The sequence below is a fragment of the Triticum aestivum genome, chromosome 3A (genome assembly GCF_018294505.1).
Source record: "Triticum aestivum cultivar Chinese Spring chromosome 3A, IWGSC CS RefSeq v2.1, whole genome shotgun sequence".
NCBI classification, from domain to species: Eukaryota; Viridiplantae; Streptophyta; class Magnoliopsida; order Poales; family Poaceae; genus Triticum; species Triticum aestivum.
This window is the reverse complement of record NC_057800.1, coordinates 394,409,532-394,428,895: the sequence shown is the minus strand read 5'-3', so window position 1 is coordinate 394,428,895 and position 19,364 is coordinate 394,409,532.

Below are 19,364 nucleotides of genomic sequence, written 5' to 3'. Positions count from 1 at the left end.
CTGCATTACCATCATCAACTGAGTAGATGACCTCGAGGACTACACGGGTCCGCAAGAGAGGTCGCACTCTTTCTTGTCTGCTTACGTTATGCATCGCTTAATATTACATGCTACTTTATCATCCTGTTCACCGATTAGACTCTGAGTCAGCTCCAAACTAATGGTCAAACTTGAGTTTTTAAATGATTGTGGGGTACATATCGGGGCCGCTATCAATAGTATCTATCTACTATCTGGTTAATCTCCGGTGTCTACTATGAGTTTCATGTTGGGTGGGAAACAAACAGTAAAGAAGCCATTATCTGTATTTTTTTAACTGAAGCCATTATCTGCCTGCTATTATTAGTTTTGGGTCTATCCACAGGTTGCTACCATCACTCTGGATTTCTGCATGCACTCCTTACATAATCTCACTATGTTTTATTCCTATGCATGATAGTTATTGTAAACAATGGAACTGAACATGTAGAGCAAAAGAGACGAGCCTTGCGTGGCAATAAAATTTCATGCAGACGTCGCTCCATGGTAGGCGCAAAGGCAGCCCCCCTCCATGCATTTCGGATTGTAATCGAGAGGAAGATATCTGTTCTGAGGGGGATTCAGAAGGAGAAGACAACTCCTATTTACCCCCTGAGGTCTTCGCTCTAACTTGGCATGCTGATGTTGGTTATATCATGCATATGGTGTCTTGCATTGCTTACTTTATACATCAAATATGTCATCTGCTTAGTTTAGACATCCTTTGTGCGAATGCCATCTGTTTAGTTTATTCATCGTTTATGTGAATTATGCAACGCCATCTTGTTTAGCCAGGCATCATATATGTGAATTTTGCAATGCCATCCTGCTTAGCCAGTCATCTTATATGTAAATTATATCAGGCCATCCTTTTTTTCGTTACATATTACATTTGTCAACAATGTTAGTACATTCAACTGCTCTTCGTGTGCATCAGCCATTTGACACGGTGATGGCAAATTCTGGAGTGAAAACAAGGTCTTCAGAGCAGACTATGCTATCTGACGAAGCGCATATCGCTGGTTACGGATAGCTCCTCAGAGGAGGATTCAGAGACAGATGAACAGTCCTATTCCCCCCCCCCTGAGGTGTATGCTCTAACTTGGCAGGGTTATGTTGCTCATATCGTGCGTATGTTGTCTCACATTGCTATGTCATTTGATTAGTTTAGACATGCTTTGTGTGAATGCCACCTGTTCAGTGTCTAATTACCATATATGTGAATTATGCATTGCCATCTTGTTGGAAGACATTATATATGTGAATTATACAATGCTATCTTGTTGCAAATGCATTATATATGTGAATTATGCAATGCCATGCTGTTTAGCCAATCATCATGTATGTGAATTATATCATGCTATCATTTTTTGTATTACGTGTTCCATTTGTCAACAACGTTTGTATATTCAACTACTCTTCCTGTGCATCAGCCATTAGAAGCGGTGGTGGAAGTATCTGAAGTGAAAACAAGGTATTCAGAGCAGACAATGCTACCTGCTGAAGCAGACATCTTGCTGGTTACAGAGAACTCCTCAAAGGAGGATTCAGAGACTGATGACCAGTCCTATTTCCACCTGAGGTCTATGCTCAAACTTGGCAGGGTTATATTACCCATGTCATGCATGTTGTCTTGCATTGCTTAGTTTTTACATCATATATGGATTGCCATCTTCTTACTTGCTTACTATATAAAGCATATATTTGAATTATATCACGCCATCATGTTTACATAGTACATACACATCATCTATCTGAATTATGGCATGCCAACCCATTTAATAAAGACATCATATAGTTATATAATATCATCATGTTTAGTGTTTACAGTCATCATATTTTGAATTATGGCATTCTATCCGTGAATGTATGTGAATTATGGCATGCCAACCTATTTAATAAACACATTATATAGTTATGTCATGTCATCCTGTTTACATAGTCTCATATTTTTAACTATCTCTTTCCATCTTTTTTAGTTAGCCATCATAATGTGAAATTGTGTCATGCTATCCTGTTTAGTTATCCATCATATATGTGAAATTGTGTCATGCTATCCTGTTTGGTTAGACAACATAAATATGAATTATTTCATGCCCTCTTTTATTCCCCACTATCCATTGCACCTGTCTATCATACAATGTCTATACTTTCAATTACTTTTCTTGTTTATCAGCCATTTGAATTGGAGAGCATGATGGCAGTATCTAAGGGAGTAACAACATGGTCTTCAGAAAAGATAGTGCTACCAGTTGATGCAGATAGAACCACGGTTGTACTTGCCCAAGGACCAGATCCACCACACATAACCCAGACTCTCGCAGATTGTACCCCTACCCAGTTGGACAGAGAACCAGCTATACCCCTTCTAACCCCAACCCCGGCAGATAGTAACCCATTTCCAATTGACACAGCACCGTCTCCACCACAGAGCACCCAAACACGAGCAGTTAGTAAGGGAACTGCATTGCCCAAAGCACGAGGACCACCACTCCGAATCCCAACTCAACGCTTAAAGGAGAAGAAGATTTGTTCTCAGGTCAGGTTCTGTAGCTATGGTTCATACTCCTTTGTTCTTGCATTACTGTATTTACTCATACCAACTATTTTCAAATTTTAAGGATGGAATTGAAACTCCAATGGTGCAATAGGTATGTTTTAAACCTATTTCTTTAATTGGTTTGTTGTTGTAACCTGCTCTATGTTGATTTCAGTTTCAATTGAATAAACAGTTATGTTCTCATGTCATGCACATTACAAGTGTTGTTATTGCTCTATAGTTACCCACACTTATATTCTGTCTATTCTGCTTTGTCTTGAAAAAATATTATTTGAACTGTGTCTCTATCTTGATTTGGCAACAAAAACTAGAATGATATAGACCATAAAGTGACCATGGTACATAGATATATGTTTGTTTCATGCTGTTATCCTGTCCACTTTACTACTGAACTCATTTACCAAAATGAGTTTCATATACAACATGGTAAACATGTGATGTGTCTGCTTGTTTCTCTTTTAGAATGTGGACAAAATATTGGAGAACAGTACCGCGTTATCCAATGGTAAAGGAAGTAATGCAGATAAGGTTCAAGATAGTGAGACATCCCTGTTGGTCTCCAAGAAAGCTGATAAAAACTATCTTGACGACAGTGAGGGAACCCAAAAATCATGTCTTGATGTAGTGTTCGTGTTACTGGCCACTACTGCTGGCAAAAGCTCTTCGAACTCGCTGCCTGAATCAGTTCGTCTTCTTGAGTCTCAACTTCAAGTTGAAAGACATCGATCAGATGTGCTGCGATAGGAAGCTGAAGGACTGAGGAAGTCCCTGTAGAATTCAGATGCATATTTTTCGGTGCAACAGCAAGCGCTGGAGGATTTAAGCGCCAAGCAAGAGAAAGTTAATAAGCTTGCTAAGCATCTTGCCAGCATTATGGGTACCCAGGATATTGTTTCTTGAGATCTTCTGAAGTGGTTTCAGTTCTAGATTTGTTTTGCTGTGGCGTTTATTTGCGCTAGTCGCCAACTTTGACAACCAGAGTATATGATATGCTGCTTTGTTCCCTATATTTGCACTGGTGGCGAACTTTGATGCCCAGTGGATGTAATATGTGTAATAGCCGTGATAGCCTTGTTGGAAATATGCCCTAGAGGCAATAATAAATTAGTTATTATTATATTTCCTTGTTCATGGTAATCGTTTATTATCCATGCTAGAATTGTATTGATAGGAAACTCAGATACATGTGTGGATACATAGACAACACCATGTCCCTAGTAAGCCTCTAGTTGACTAGCTCGTTGATCAATAGATGGTTACAGTTTCCGGACGATGGACATTGGATGTCGTTGATAACGGGATCACATCATTTGGAGAATGATGTGATGGACAAGACCCAATCCTAAGCCTAGCACAAGATCGTGTAGTTCGTATGCTAAAGCTTTTCTAATGTCAAGTATCATTTCCTTAGACCATGAGATTGTGCAACTCCCGGATACCGTAGGAATGCTTTGGGTGTACCAAACGTCACAATGTAACTGGGTGGCTATAAAGGTGCACTATGGGTATCTCCGAAAGTGTCTGTTGGGTTGGCACGAATCGAGACTGGGATTTGTCACTTCCTGTAACGGAGAGGTATCTCTGGGCCCACTCGGTAGGACATCATCATAATGTGCACAATGTGACCAAGGAGTTGATCACGGGATGATGTGTTACGGAATGAGTAAAGAGACTTGCCAGTAACGAGATTGAACAAGGTATCGGGATACCGATGATCGAATCTCGGGCAAGTATCATACCAGTAGACAAAGGTAATTGTATACGAGATTGATTGAATCCTTGACATCGTGGTTCATCCGATGAGATCATCGTGGAACATGTGGGAGCCAATATGGGTATCCAGATCCCGTTGTTGGTTATTGACCAGAGAGATGTCTCAGTCATGTCTGCATGATTCCCAAACCCGTAGGGTCTACACACTTAAGGTTCGATGACGCTAGGGTTATAGGGAAAGTATGTGTGCGGTTACTGAATGTTGTTCAGAGTCCCGGATGAGATCCCGGACGTCACGAGGAGTTCCGGAATGGTCCGGAGGTAAAGATTGATATATAGGAAGTGTGGATTTGGCCACCGGAAGTGTTCCGGGCATCACCGGTAATGTACCGGGACCACCGGAAGGGTTCCGGGGGTCCACCGGGAGGTGCCACCAGCCCCGAAGACTTTTGTGGGCCAAGAGTGGGAAGGGACTAGCCCCTAGGTGGGCTGGGGCGCCTCCCACCAAGGCCCAAGGCGCCCTCAAGAGGAGAGGGGAAACCCTAGGGGCAGATGGGCCCTAAGGCCCACCCTAGGTGCGCCCACCTCTCTCTCCCCTTGGCCGCCACCCAGATGGGATCTGGGGGCTGCCGCCACCCCTAGGGAGGGAACCCTAGGTGGGGGCGCAGCCCCTCCCCTCCCCTATATATAGTGGAGGTTTTGGGCTGCCCAACACACGAGTCTCTCTCTCCCAAGGCGCAGCCCTACCTCTCTCCCTCCTCGTCTCTCGCAGTGCTTGGCGAAGCCCTGCAGGAGTACCGCAATCCTCCACCACCACCACACTATCGTGCTGCTGCTGGATGGAGTCTTCCCCAACCTCTCCCTCTCTCCTTGCTGGATCAGGGCATGGGAGACATCACCGGGCTTCACATGTGTTGAACGCAGAGGCCCCGTTGTTCGGCGCTTAGATCGGAATCGGCCGCGATCTGAATCGCCATGAGTACGACTACCTCATCCGCGTTCTTGCAACACTTCCTCTTAGCGATCTACAAGGGTATGTAGATGCACTCCCCTTCCCCTCGTTGCTAGATTACTCCATAGATTGATCTTGGTGATGCGTAGAAAATTTTAAATTTGTGTTACGATCCCCAACAGTGGCATCATGAGCTAGGTCTATGCGTAGTTTCTATGCACGAGTAGAACACAAGTTGTTGTGGGCGTCGATTTTGTCAATTTACTTGCCGTTACTAGTCTTATCTTGATTCGGCGGCATCGTGGGATGAAGTGGCCCGGACCGACCTTACACGTACTCTTACGTGAGACAGGTTCCACCGACTGACATGCACTAGTTGCATAAGGTGGCTAGCGGGTGTCTGTCTCTCCCACTTTAGTCGGATCGGATTCGATGAAAAGGGTCCTTATGAAGGGTAAATAGAAATTGGCATATCACGTTGTGGTTTTGGCGTAGGTAAGAAACGTTCTTGCTAAGAAACCTATAGCAGCCACGTAAAATTTGCAACAACAATTAGAGGACGTCTAACTTGTTTTTGCAGCATATGCCGTGTGATGTGATATGGCCAAAAGGATGTGATGAATGATATATGTGATGTATGAGATTGATCATGTTCTTTTAATAGGAATCACGACTTGCATGTCGATGAGTATGACAACCGGCAGGAGCCATAGGAGTTGCCTTAATTTATTTATGACCTGCGTGTCAACATAAACGTCATGTAATTACTTTACTTTATTGCTAACCGTTAGCCGTAGTAGTAGAAGTAATAGTTGGGGAGACAACTTCACGAAGACACGATGATGGAGATCATGGTGTCATGCCGGTGACGATGATGATCATGGCGCCCCAAAGATGGAGATCAAAAGGAGCAAAATGATATTGGCCATATCATGTCACTATTTGATTGCATGTGATGTTTATCATGTTTCACATCTTATTTGCTTAGAACGACGGTAGCTTAAATAAGATGATCCCTCGCAATAATTTCAAGAAAGTGTTCCCCCTAACTGTGCACCGTTGTGAAGGTTCATTGTTTCGAAGCACCATGTGAAGATCGGGTGTGATAGATTCTAACGTTCGAATACAACGGGTGTAAGCCAGATTTACACACGCAATACACTTAGGTTGACTTGACGAGCCTAGCATGTACAGAAATGGCCTCGAAACACGGAATACCGAAAGGTCGAACATGAGTCGTATAGAAGATACGATCAACATGAAGATGTTCATCGATGATGACTAGTCCGTCTCACGTGATGATCAGACACGGCCTAGTTGACTCGGATCATGTATCACTTAGATGACTAGAGGGATGTCTATCTGAGTGGGAGTTCATTATATAATTTGATTAGATGAACTTATTTATCATGAACAATAGTCTAAGTTGTCTTTGCAAAAAGGGTTGTAGATCAATAGCTCGCGTTGTAGCTCCCTGTTTCAATACGTTCCTAGGGAAAGATTAAGTTGAAAGATATTGTAAGCAATGATCCATTGCCTGAGGAGTGTCCTCACTGCTACACAGAAGGCTTATGTCTTTGATGCACCGCTCGGTGTGCCAACCCATCCAGCGTCGTCTGTGGATGTTATGAACATCTGACAGATACGTCCTGATGACTACTTGATAGTTAAGTACACCATACTTTACGGCTTAGAATCGGGATTCCAATGACGTTCTGAACGACGTAGAACATATGAGATGTTCCAAGAGCTAAAATTGGGATTTCGGGTTCTTGCCCGTGTTGAGAGGTATGAGACCTCTGACAAGTTCTTTTCCTACAAGATGGAGGAGAATAGCTCAGCTAGTGAGCATGTGCTCAGAATGTCTGGGTGCTACAATCACTTGAATCAAGTGGGAGTTAAACTTCCAGATAAGATAGTGATTGATAGAGTTCTCTAGTCACTATCACTAAGCTACTAGATCTTCGTGATGAACTATGACATGCAAGGGATGGAGATGATCCCGGAGCTGTTCGCGGTGCTTAAGACCGCAAAAGTAGATATCAAGAAGGAGCATCAAGTGTTGATGGTTTAACAAGACCACTGGTTTCAAGAAGGGCAAGGGCTAGAAGGGAAACTTCATGAATGGCAAACCAGTTGCCGCTCCAGTGAAGGAACCCAAGGTTGAACCCAAACCCGAGACTAAGTGCTTCTATTGTAAGGGGAATGGTCACTGGTGGCGAAACTACCCCAAATGCATGGTAGATAAGAAGGATGGCAACTTCAACAAAGTATATACGTGTTATTAATGTGTACCTTACTAGTACTCCTGGTAGCACCTGGGTATTGGATACCGGTTCAGTTGCTATTATTGGTGACTTGAAGCAAAAAGCTACAGACTAAACGGAGACTGGCTAAGGGCGAGGTGACGGTGTATGTTGGAAGTGTTTCCAAAGTTGATGAGATCACCATCGCACGCTCCATCTGCCTTCGGGATTAGTATTGAACCTAGATAAATGTTATCAGGTGTATACATTGAGCATGAACATGATTAGATCATGTTCATTGCAATACGGTTATTCATTTAAGTTAGAGAATAATGGTTATTCTGTTTACATGAATAGTACCTTTCAAGGTCATGCACCCTATGTGAATGGTTCATTGAATCTCGGTCATGGTAATACACATGTTCACGCCAAAAGATGTAGAGTTAATAATGATAGTACCACTTTCTTGTGGCACTGCCGCTTAGGTCATATTGGCGTAAGATGCATGAAGAAACTCCATGTCGATGGACGTTTGGAGTCACTTGATTTTGAATCGCTTGACACATGCAAGCCATGCCTCATGGGCAGGATGACTAAGACTCTGTTTTCAGGTACAATGAAACGGGCAAGTGACTTGATGGAAATCGTACATGCTGATGTGTGTGATCCAATAAGAATTGAGGCATGCGATGGACATTGCTATTTTCTCATCTTCACTGACGATTTGAGTAGATATGGGTATATTTACTTAATGAAGCACAAGTCTGAAACGTTTGAAAAGTTCAAGCAATTTCAGAGTGAAGTTAAGAACCGTCATAATAATAAGAAGATCAAATTCCTACGATCTGATCGATGGAGAATTTCTGAGTTATGAGTTTGGCAATCACTTAACACATTGTGAAATTGTTTCACAGTTGACACCACCTGGAACACCACAGTGTAATGGCATGTCCGGACGTCGTAATCGAACCTTATGAGATATGGTGCGATCTATGATGTGTCTTACCGATCTACCACTATCATTTTGAGGTTATGTGTTAGAGACAACTGCATTCACTTTAGATAGGGCACCATCTAAGTCCTTTGAGACGACGTCGTATGAATTTTGGTTTGGCAAGAAACCAAAGTTGTCGTTTCTTAATATTTGGTGCTGCGATGCTTAAGGCTTCAGCCGAAAAAGCTCGAACCCAAAGCGGACAAATACATCTTCATAGGATACCCAAAGGTAATAGTTGGGTATACCTTCTATCTCAGATCCGAGGGCAAAGTGGTTGTCGCTAAGAACGGGTTCTTTCTCGAGAAGGAGTTTCTCTCGAAAGAATTGAGTGGGAGGAAGATAGAACTTGATGAGGTTGTTAAACCTCTACTTTAACCGGAAAATGGTGCAGCACAGAAAGATGTTTCTGTGGCGCCTGTGTCGGTTGAAGAGGAAGTTAATGATAGTGATCATGAAGCTTCGGATCAAGTTTCTATCGAACCTCGTAGGTCGACAAGGATATGTACTACTCCTGAGTGGTACGGTGATCATGTCTTAGATATCATGTTGGACAACAATGAACCTACGAGCTATGGAGAAGCGATGGTGGGCCCATATTCCGACAAATGGTTAGAAGCCATGAAATCCGAGATAGGATCCATGTATCAGAACAAAGCATGGACTTTGGTGGACTTGCCCGTTCATCGGCAAGCCATTGAGATAAATGGATCTTTAAGAAGAAGACGGACGTGGACGGTAATGTTACCGTCTATGAAGCTCGACTTGTGGCAAAGAGTTTCTCACAAGTTCAAGGAGTTGACTACGATGAGATTTTCTCACCCGTAGCGACGTTTAAGTCCGTCGGAATCATGTTAGCATTAGCTGTATTTTTTGATTATGAAATCTGACAGATGGATGTCAAAACAAGTTTTCTTACCAGTTTTCGTAAGAAAATGTTGTATGTGATACAATAAAAGGTTTTGTCGATCCTAAGGATGCTAAAAGGTATGCTGGCTCCAGCAATCCTTCGATGGACTAGAGCAAGCATCTCGGAGTCGGGATATATGCTTTGATGGAGTGATCAAAGCTTTTAGGTTTATACAATGTTTGCTAGAAACTTGTATTTACAAGAAAGTGAGTGGGAGCACTACAACATTTCTGATAAGTATATGTGGATGACATATTGTTGATCTAAAATAAGGTAGAATTTCTGGAAAGCATACACGGTTGTTTGAAGAGTGGTTTTCAAGGAAGACCTGGATAAAGCTGCTTACATATTGGGCATCAAGATCTATAGAGATAGATCAAGACGCCTGATGATACTTTCAAAGAACGCACACCTTGACATGATTTTGAAGGAGTTCAAAATAGATCAGTCAAAGAAGGGATTCTTACCTGAGTTGTAAGGTGTGAAGTTGAGTAAGACTCAAAGCTTGACCACGGCAGAAGAAAGAGGAAGGACGAAGGTCGTCCCCTATGCTTTTGTCATAGGCTCTATACGGTATGCCATGCTGAGTACCGCACCTGATTTGTGCCTTGCCACATGTCTGGCAAGAGGGTACAAAGGTGATCCAGGAGTGGATAACTGGACAATGGTCAAAATTATCCTTAGAGGAATAAGGAAATATTTCTCGGTTATGGAGGTGATAAAGAGTTCGACGTTAAGAGTTACGTCGATGCAAGCTTTAGCACCTATCCGGATGACTATGAGTAGAAAAACCGGATATGTATAATGGAGCAACCATTTGTAATAGCTCCAAGTGGAACGTGGTAGCAGCATCTATGATATGACATAAAGTTTTGCGAAGTACATGCGGATCTGATTGTTGCAGACCCGTTGACTATAACATCTCTCACAAGCATAACATGATCAAACCCAGAACTCATTGAGTGTTAATCACATGGTAATGTGTACTAGATTATTGACTCTAGTCAACTCTTTGGGTGTTAGTCACATGGCGATGTGACCTTGAGTGTTAATCACATAGCGATGTGAACTGGATTATTGACTCTAGTGCAAGTGGGAGATTGTTGGAAATATGCCCTAGGGGCAATAATAAATTAGTTATTATTATATTGTTCATGATAATCGTTTATTATCCATGCTAGAAATGTATTGATAGGAAACTCAGATACATGTGTGGATACATAGACAACACCATGTCCCTAGTAAGCCTCTAGTTGACTAGCTCGTTGATCAATAAATGGTTACGGTTTCCTGACCATGGACATTGGATGTCGTTGATAAAGGGATCACATCATTAGGAGAATGATGTGATGGACAAGACCCAATCCTAAGCCTAGCACAAGATCGCGTAGTTCGTATGCTAAAGCTTTTCTAATGTCAAGTATCATTTCCTTAGACCATGAGATTGTGCAACTCCCGGATACCGTAGGAATGCTTTGGGTGTACCAAACGTCACAACATAACTGGGTGGCTATAAAGGTGCACTATGGGTATCTCCGAAAGTGTCTGTTGGGTTGGCATGAATCGAGACTGGGATTTGTCACTCCATGTAACGGAGAGGTATCTCTGGGCCCACTCGGTAGGACATCATCATAATGTGCACAATGTGACCAAGGAGTTGATCACGGGATGATGTGTTACGGAACAAGTAAAGAGACTTGCCGGTAATGAGATTGAACAAGGTATCGGGATACCGACGATCGAATCTCGGGCAAGTATCATACCAGTAGACAAAGGGAATTGTATACTGGATTGATTGAATCCTTGACATCGTGGTTTATCCGATGAGATCATCGTGGAACATGTGGGAGCCAACATGGGTATCTAGATCCCGTTGTTGGTTATTGACCAGACAAATGTCTCGGTCATGTCTGCATGATTCCCAAACCCGTAGGGTCTACACACTTAAGGTTCGATGACGCTAGGGTTATAGGGAAAGTATGTATGCGGTTACTGAATGTTGTTCAGAGTCCCGGATGAGATCCCGGATGTCATGAGGAGTCCGCAATGGTCCGGAGGTAAAGATTGATATATAGGAAGTGTAGATTTGGCCACCGGAAGTGTTCCGGGCATCACTGGTAATGTACCGGGACCACCGGAAGGGTTCCGGGGGTCAACCGGGAGGTGCCACCAGCCCCGGAGGTTTTCGTGGGCCAAGAGTGGGAAGGGAACAACCCCTAGGTGGGCTGGGGCGCCTCCCACCAAGGTCCAAGGCGCCCTCAAGAGGAGAGGGGGAAAACCCTAGGGGCAGATGGGCCCTAAGGCCCACCCTAGGTGCGCCCACCTCTCTCTTCCCTTGGCCGCCACCCAGATGGGATCTGGGGGCTGCCGCCACCCCTAGGGAGGGAACCCTAGGTGGGGGCGCAACCCCTCCCCTCCCCCTATATATAGTGGAGGTTTTGGGCTGCCCAACACACGAGTCTCTCTCTCCCAAGGCGCAGCCCTACCTCTCTCCCTCCTCGTCTCTCGCAGTGCTTGGCGAAGCCCTGTAGGAGTACCGCGCTCCTCCACCACCACCACGCCATCGTGCTGCTGGTGGATGGAGTCTTCCCCAACCTCTCCCTCTCTCCTTGCTGGATCAAGGCATGGGAGACGTCACCGGGCTGCACGTGTGTTGAACACGGAGGCGTCGTTGTTCGGCGCTTAGATCGGAATCGACCGCGATCTGAATCACCACGAGTACGACTACCTCATCCGCGTTCTTGCAACGCTTCCGCCTAGCGATCTACAAGGGTATGTAGATGCACTCCCCTTCCCCTCGTTGCTAGATTACTCCATAGATTGATTTTGGTGATGCGTAGAAAATTTTAAATTTCTGCTACGATCCCCAACAAGCCTAGCATTAGTTGCTTGCTTATTTATTGCCTTGTTGTCTTGTTTATTTGTTTGCTTGTAGTCATTGCAACTCTTTTTCCACGGTTAGCTAGTGGCTGCAATAACCTATTTTTTAAAACTAGGTCACAATAACCATGGGCTAATATTTACTGTAGTGACACTGGGCCTCCTACTGGTCGTAGAAATAGTGGGCCTTCTATGGGCCGTAGAAACAATGGGCCTTCTACGGGCCGTAGAAACAATGGGCCTTCTGCGGGCCGTATCATCAATGGGCCTTATACGGGCCGTATGATCGATTGGCCAAACATAGGCCAAACAGACCGCATTATGGTCGTAAACGGGCTAGAGTTGGAATCGGCCATTCATGGGCCGACCATAACGGGCCATCGTTAATAGGCTGTATTTGATGATGCTATGAAAACGACCCAACGTATTAACGGACCACAAAAGGGCCGACTGTAACCATGGGCTGAATTTGGCCCACAAGCAGAAAATGACAGTAACGGGCCGTAAGTAAACGAATGCTGGAAATGAGCCCAAGAATAAATGGGCTCTGAGAAGGCCGACAGATAACATGGGCTGGAAACGGCCCAACGGAATAACGGGCCGTTAATGGGTATAAAGTGATACACTGTTCATTACAGGCCAGTTTCACCACGGGCCGTTAATGGGTGTAAAGTGATACACTGTTCATTACGGGTCAGTTTCACCACGGGCCATTAATAGGCCAAGAGTTACATAGGGCCTCATATGGGCCGAAAGACGTCATGGGCCATACATGGGACAGAAGTGAAAACGGGCTGGAATCATATTGGGTGGCCCAGATGACGCTACTGGGCCTAATTCGGATAGGGCGTAATGGGCCTTGGGTTAGCGGGCTATAAATGGGCTATATGCGAACAGGCCGTTAACAGGCTTTACATGGGCCGGCCCGCCACCTTTTGACCAAGTCAAACGGGCCGGCCTTTTCACAGGAATGGGCCTCTGTTGGGCCGTGCCGCGTGTCGACGTATCATAGGCACCTTCTGTCCAACGAGTGGATGACATCTGTCCCAACGATGAGCCGACACGTGTTTCCTCCAGGCAATGATGATTATAGAGAATGGATTTGCTACCAATGATTACTAGGGTCACTGCTATCGGAACCGTTCATTTACTTCAAGATTCAAACCTTTTTCAGGATAAGGTTCCCTATTCTTGGTTTACTGAAAATCATCAGACCAAAGGAGAAGCTTGGTTGAGGACTTTTACTGACGCCTGGACCGAAATGGCAACCTACATGGATTTCTTTTAATCAATGTTGAGGAAAGCCAGCCACATGAGACGGCGTCTTGGGACATGCCATGGCCCCATTTTGGCAATCCTATCTGTTGTCTTCAAGCTTTCCATTTATATGAAAAGTTCTATGAAATGTCAATGCTAGTGCAGTTGTCCTCTAGCTAGTGTCTCATGTATAGTACGTTTTGTATTTGACAACTAAAACACTAGTGCTGCTTGTCCATCTAAAGTATTGTAGCTTCATCACTCCTGTGAGTTTGAAAACAAAAGAGAGAGATTAGTACACTCCATCTAGTTGTTCCCTTCTCGGGCGGGAACTCAAACAGATCACGAGCAGCTAGAGGTTATCTTTATGCTGCCGTTCTTCTCATAAGCTTAGATTTATATAAAATTACATTAGTACTCCCTCCGTTTCATATTACTCGTCGCTGATTTAGTACAACTTTGTACTAAATTAGCGACGAGTAATATGGAACGGAGGTAGTACAAAATAAGAGCTATGCTACTAGTTTCAAAGCAAGGCACTGTATGATTTGTGTTAATTAATTCAGAGCAAAACGGCTCAAGTGGGACAGCGAGGCGGTATGGTAGGGACAATGAGGTGGCGCGCAGCGACACTGGCCACAAGATTGGTGGTTCGTCCGGCAACGGTGAGTGTGTCAACGAGGAGTGGGCAGAAACAACTGAACCTATTTTTTCAGACGACTAACAGTCGGCTAAAAATTTCTTAATACATAGGACAAGCTTTATGCTCACATTGTTCGTTTGCCACACATGACCCATCAAAACAACACAAAGATTATACACATGCACTTTACATTCATGGGATGTCGATCAAGACATTAGTCAGTGTTTACTCTGCACCCATTTTCTTCCCTTTCTTTTCTTGCCTGATAGAAAAATATAAACATGCTTTCGTTTAAATGCAGGTCGTCTCGTCCGTGTTGTGCGGAGTCGGCGTGACTTAGAGAATGAGGTTTAGTTTAATTTTGACGATAGGACATGCAGGATTAAACCAAGGATATGCTTTGTTTTCTAACAGGAAGGGATGTTTTTGCAAAACAACATGTGCTGGTCATGTGATTATGATTTCCTTACATGCATGACCGCGCACTACCAGCAGCACTTAATAGTATTTGTGGAATGAACAGACCGTAGATTCTGTGCACTAAATGGTTGGCCTTTTATTTTTAGTTGTTTTTTACTCCACATCATTAACTTTATGCAACAGAGAAAGCTGCTCTCCTGGATTTCGGCTACCATTACTTGGCATATATGGCCTGCTCGCTGGGACGGGTGCAAGTTGGAAATGTTGCATAAAGTTTTTTGTTTGTTACTCCCTCCGTTCCATATTACTTGTCGCTGATTTAGTTTGCTACTCCCTCCGTTCCATTACGTCTGTTTTAGTTCGCTTGTGTCCGCATAGATTAAATTTTTTTGCCCAACGCACGGACCCATTTTCATATTATGTTTGTTTGTGTCCGTTTGGACCCATTTCAGTCTTAAATTTAGGTAGATTTGTGGTCCGAGGCGTTTTCTGTGTCTTCTTCATCTGACTCTGTCTGCTGCATGTCTGTGTGGCCCACCTGCCAACCACTCACACAACTTTTTTCTCTTTCATCTCTCTCCCTTGCAATGTTGCCTGCCCATGCCGCGCCGAGCCGCGCAACTGCTCTTCGCGGCCCTGCCTGCGCCCGGCTTCTCTCTCCTCGGCCGCGCTCGCCCGTCCGTGCCGATGCCGGGCCTCTCTCTCACCATCCACTCGCGCTCGTGCCCACGCCCGGCCTCTCTCTCCCAGTCCGCTCCCGCTAGTGCCCGAGCCCGGTCGGCCTTGCCTCGTGCCCACCCTAGCCGCGCTCACCCAGCCGCTTCACGTGCTCCCTGCGCCCAGCCGCTGCACGCCCTTGCTCTGCACCCGACCTCAAGCAGCAGGAGCAGGTGGTCGCAGCCTCAAGGCACCCGTCGTACACACTCGCGTGTGTGCAACTCGTCCTAGCCATGGTCAACATGCACCGGAATTGGAGGCCGCCTACAAGGAGTTCAACGAGGCGGCAGACGAGGTGTGGGGAAAGATCGGCGACGAGGAGGAGGACATCGCCGTCTCCACCACAGCCGCGTACCACCGCCACAACCACGAAGCCGACACGTTCGGGGGCACCGCCGACAACGAGGAAGAGTAGTGCATGATAGGCCACCGCCGCTCGGGTCCCAAGAAGGGCACCACTCATCCCCTCCCGTTGAAGCCAATCTTGGTGGACTGAACATCTTCATCCCATTAGCCGCTTGGTGACATGGAGACGGCCAACTTCACTTCCCAAGGCTCTGGAGGTGGAGGTTACGGAGGCGAGGAACACTACAAAAAAAACACTTCCATGATGATACGTGTTTGTCACAGTAGGTCGCATTTTATGTCATGCATGTACATTCATGATGATTTTATGACAGAATCAAGATAGTCATACCTATGCTGTCATAGAAGTGTTCCATGACATTACCAAAATTATCATCACAGAAGTGTCCACTTCCATGATGATAAATCCCGCGTCACAGAAGTGCTTTCGTCAAGGGTGACCGACACGTGGCATCCACCGTAACGGAACGCCGTTAAGCTATCGGGTCGGGTTTTGGATCCGATAACCCGTTAACAGCCCCGACCAATGGGTATTTTCCACATGTAAAATCATCATTGCCTGGAGGAAACACGTGTCGGCTCATCGTTGGGACAGATGTCATCCACTCATTGGACAGATGTCATCCATATATATATATATATATATATATATATATATATATATATATATATATATATATATATATATATATATATATATAATTTTTAGCCTCGCGAAGGAGAAAGTATCGCTCAAGCTTGGGGGGGGGGCTTAAATACATGATGTATACATGCCCCAATCATGAGCTGTCCAAAGAAATTATCTTACATAATTTTTATGCTCGGCTTTCTCATGATAATCAAAACATGCTCGATTCTTCTTCGACTGGCTCTTTTATGAAGAAACCCATTGAGTTCAGATGGAAACTTCTAGAAAGAATTAAATGCATCTCTGAAGATTGGGAACTCGACAAAGGTAATGAGCCAGGTATAACACTTAAGTTCCATTGTGTTAATCTTTTATGGATACCGATGTTTTTCACAAGTTTAGCACTAAATATGGACTTGACTCTGAGATAGTAGCTTCCTTTTGTGAATCTTTTTCTACTCATGTTGATCTCCCCAAGGAGAAATGGTTTAAATGTCACCCCCTATTAAAGAAAAGATTGTGAAACCTACTATGGTTAAAGAAGAAACTATCATTTACAATCTTGATTCAGTTGTGCCTACTGCTTATATTGAGAAACCACCTTTCCCTGTTAGGATAAAGGAACATGCTAAGGTTTCAATCGTTGTTAACAAAAGTAATATTAGATCACCTAGACCCTCTGAACAAATTAAAGTTGAACCTAATGCTGTTATGGTTAAAGATCTCTTGGTCGATAATATTGATGGGCATGTTATTTATTTTTGTGATGAAGGCACTAGAATTGCTAAACCCGATGATAAAGATAAGAATAAACCTGTTGTTGGCATGCCTGTTGTCTTAGTTAAGATAGGAGATCATTGTTATCATGGTTTATGTGATTTGGGTGCTAGCATGAGCGCTATCCCGTTTACCTTATATCAAGAAATTATGAATGATATTGCTCGAGCTGAAATAGAAGACATTAATGTTACTATTAAGCTTGCTAATAGAAATACTATTACACCAATTGGGATTGTTAGAGATGTTGAAGTATATTGTATGGGAAAATAAAATACCCCACTGATTTCCTAGTCCTTGGTTCTCCACCACATGAATTTTGTCCCATTATATTTGGTAGACCTTTCTTGAATATTGTTAATGCTAAGATTGATTGTGCTAAAGAAACTTTCAGTGTTAACTTTGGTGATATGTCTCCTGAGTTTAATTTTTCTAAGTTTCCTAGAAAACCTCATGATAAAGAATTGCCTAGTAAAGATGAAATAATTGGTCTTGCTTCTATTCCCGCATATCTTAATGATCCATTAGAACAATATTTGCTAGACCATGAAAATTATATGCAGTTGAATGAAAGAAATGAAATACATAAGATGTTATTTGATCAACAACCTATTCTTAAACACAATTTTCCTGTTGAAACTCTTGGAGGTCCTCCTCCACCTAAAGGTGATCCTAAGTTTGAATTAAAACAATTTCCTGATACACTGAAATATGCTTATCTTGATGAAAAGAAGATATAACATTTTATTATGAGTGCTAACCTTTCAAAGCATGAAGAAAAGACATTATTAAAAACTCTGAGGGAAGCACCGTGCTGCTATTGGATATACTCTTGATCATATTAAGGGCATTAGTCCCACTCTATGTCAGCATAAAATTAATATGGAGCCCAATGCTAAACTAGTTGTTGATCATCAATGACGACTAAATCCTAAGATGAAGGAAGTGGTAAGAACTGAAATATTAAATCTTCTGGAAGCAGATATAATTTATCCTATAGTTGATAGTAGATGGCTAAGTCCAGTTCATTGTGTTCCTAAGAAAGGTGGTATTACTGTTGTTCCAAATGATAAAAATGAACATATTCCACAAAGAATTGTGACTGGTTATACGATTGTAATTGATTTTAGAAAACTGAATAAAGCTACTAGAAAAGATCATTACCCCTTACCTTATTGATCAAATGTTAGAAAGATTGTCTAAGCATACACACTTTTGCTTCCTTAATGGATATTCTGGTTTCTCTCAAATACCTGTATCACAACCCGGCTAAGAGAAAACCACTTTTGCTTATCCTTTTGGAACTTATGCTTATAGACGTATGCCTTTTGTCTTATGTAATGCACCTTCTACCTTTCAAAGATGTATGACTGCTATATTCTTTGATTTTTGTGAAAAGATTGTTGAGATTTTTCATGGATGATTTTTTTGTTTACGGAACTTCTTTTGATGATTGCTTAAGAAACCTTGATCGAGTTTTGCAGAGATGTGAACAAACTAATCTTGTGTTGAATTAAGAGAAGTACCACTTTATGATGAATGAAGGTATTGTCTTGGGGCATAAAATTTCTGAGTGTGGCATTGAAGTGGATAAAGCCAAAGTTGATGCAATTGAGAAAATGCCATGTCCTAAAGATATTAAAGGTATCCAAAGTTTCCTTGGTCATGCTAGTTTCTATAGGAGGTTTATTAAAGACTTCTCTAAAATTTCTAGGCCACTTACTAATCTCTTGCAAAAAGGTGCTCCATTTGTTTTTGATGATGATTGTGTAGAAGCCTTTGAAACACTTAAGAAGGCCTTAACTTCTGCACCAATTGTTCAACCACCTGATTGAAACTTACCTTTTGAAATTATGTGTGATTCTGGTGCTTATGCTGTTGGTGTTGTTCTAGGACAAAGAGTTGATAAGAAATTAAACGTTATACACTATGCTAGGAAAACTCTAGACAGTGCCCAAAGAAATTATACTACCACTGAGAAAGAATTTCTAGCAGCTGTGTTTTCTTGTGATAAATTCAGATATTACATTGTTGATTCTAAAGTAACTTTTCACACCGATCATGCTGCTATCAGATACCTTATGGAAAATAAAGATGCCAAACCTAGACTCATTAGGTGGGTTCTTTTGCTACAAGAATTTGACTTGCATATTACTGGTAGGAAGGGAGCTGGGAATCCCGTACCTGATGACTTGTCTAGGTTAGAAAATATTCTTGATGACCCATTACCTATTGATGATAGTTTTCCTAATGAACAACTAGTTGTCATAAATTCTTATTGCA